Below are 2,500 nucleotides of genomic sequence, written 5' to 3' on the forward strand. Positions count from 1 at the left end.
GTCTTGGTGCACGAAAGTTTTGAGTTGGTTGGGTTTTGCACATGGCCAAGTTGGTCGGTGCACCACGGCATAGCTAAATGGCTTGGTGGGGAGTTTTGTGAAAAAATGAAATTCGTGGTTTTTGAGATGTGAGGGTTGGAATGGCCTCCAAATGCCCCCAAATGAATACCATGAAAGTCTTGGTGCACGAAAGTTTTGAGTTGGTTGGGTTTTGCACATGGGCAAGGTTGGCGGTGCACCACGGCATAGCTAAATGGCTTGGTGGGGAGTTTTGTGAAAAAATGAAATTCGTGGTTTTTGAGATGTGAGGGTTGGAAAGGCCTCCAAATGCCCCCAAATGAATACCATGAAATTCTTGGTGCACGAAAGTTTTGAGTTCGGAGGGTTTTGCACATGGCCAATGTTGGCGGTGCACCGCGGCATAGCTAGAAGGCTTGGTGGGGAGTTTTGTGAAAAAATGAAATTCGTGGTTTTTGAGATGTGAGGGTTGGAAAGGCCTCCAAATGTCCCCAAATGAATACCATGAAATTCTTGGTGCACGAAAGTTTTGAGTTCGGAGGGTTTTGCACATGGCCAATGTTGGCGGTGCACCGCGGCATAGCTAGAAGGCTTGGTGGGGAGTTTTGTGAAAAAATGAAATTCGTGGTTTTTGAGATGTGAGGGTTGGAAAGGCCTCCAAATGTCCCCAAATGAGTACTGTAAAAGTGTTGGTGCACAAAAGTTTTGAATTGGATGCATTTTGCACTTGGCCAAGTTGGTCGGTGCACCGCGACTAGATAGCTTGGTGCCAAAATTTGTCAAATTTAAGACCTTGGCCAAACTGAATGAAATTTTGTGGGGAGGTTCCTGATATTGTTTAGTGGTGGACTGGAAAAAATGAGGTCGAAATTCGAAGTCTACATGTGCTTTTCTATTTTTCCCGATTTTACACATACCCGGTAAGTAAAAAAAATAAAAAAAATAGTTCCCCTTGGAGAAAAATTATGAAATTTGGTGAGCAAGGAGATACCATTATTCTACGAATTACTGCAAAAAATCGCATCAAAATTCGAAGTGTAGCCCGAGATATGGACTTATGTCTGCTCAAAAAAAGTGTATCTACTTGTACAATTTTGCCTTTTGCATATTAACCTCTTATAGGGGGGGAGTGCTCCTTGAGCCGGCCAGCTCCACACTGGCAGGTTTTAAAGGGAGCTTGATGAGGCCTCCCCCCTCACGTGGTGCGTGCGTTAGCATGTTTATCATGGCACAACTAGCCTCTTCATAGTTGTTGAGCTTTATTAATACCAACACACGGTCGTCACTGATCGTTGGTTAGCTCGGCAGCTAGTCCCTCGGATATTGTGGAAAGTTATTTTCATGCCTAGCGATGCTTGACCATGCGTCACTTGATGTTTCCATTTGCTTGCTTGCCCATGGTAGGTGGGGGGTGGACCGTCTTGTGGTGTGGTGTCTTGCGAACGTGAGGGTGTGTGAGTTGTAATCGAGATGCACTTGCTGGCTGGCTCCATGCCTTGCGTATCGAACGGTCAAGCATGCATCTCTTCCATTTTCACCCGTTGCCTTGGGTGATATTGGTTGATCAGTCCCTGTGTTGCCTACCCACTAGACGGTACTTCTGTGGTTGCTTCGAATTCTATCTTTCCATCACGAAGAGGTGTTGGAGGATCCTAATGTCACGCACGTGTTCCATCTAGTGAAACATCTCAGTGATGCACGTGTTGTGGCTAGTTCTTTTGGATGCGGTGCATTATATGAACTCGGGTTTACTTTAGCGACCCAGTTAACATAATTCGGTTGTGTCCCTTGATTGAGACGTTGTCCTTGAACTTGTTGTGAGCAATATCGTTCTTCCACAACCCGTCGTCTTGAGTGCGATGGAAGGCAAATAAGATGTGCTTTGGCATGTCATGCACGTACTCGATTGCGGGAAGTGTGAGAAAGTGTTGTTGACAACCCGTGGGAAATGGAATGTGGCAAATCGTGATGAGCTCTTCGTGGATCTGCGAAGAAGACGACCTTTGGGCCTGTTGGAAACGAGGGAGGCGATGTTGAACTGCGAAGAAGATGGACTTTTGGGTTGTTTGAATCAATGGGAGGCCACGCGAGAACTCCGAATACTATGGACTCTTGGGTTGTTGGAAGCAACGGGAGGCCCCGCTAGAACTCCGAATACTACGGACTCTTGGGTTGTTGGAAGCAAGGGGAGGCCCCGCTAGAACTCCGAATACTATGGACTCTTGGGTTGTTGGAAGCAAGGGGAGGTCCCGCTAGAACTCCGAATACTACGGACTCTTGGGTTGTTGGAAGCAAGGGGAGGCCCCGCTAGAACTCCGAATACTATGGACTCTTGGGTTGTTGGAAGCAAGGGGAGGCCCCGCTAGAACTCCGAATACTATGGACTCTTGGGTTGTTGGCAACGACAACTTGGGGGGATGACACTGGAAAAGAGTGAACTAGGCCAAACTGCGAACAAGGCAACTTGGGGGGATGACACTGG

Source organism: Vigna unguiculata, unplaced genomic scaffold, assembly GCF_037176805.1.
Source record: "Vigna unguiculata cultivar grain cowpea cultivar isolate G323 ecotype 2 unplaced genomic scaffold, ASM3717680v1 ptg000099l, whole genome shotgun sequence".
Taxonomy (NCBI): domain Eukaryota; kingdom Viridiplantae; phylum Streptophyta; class Magnoliopsida; order Fabales; family Fabaceae; genus Vigna; species Vigna unguiculata.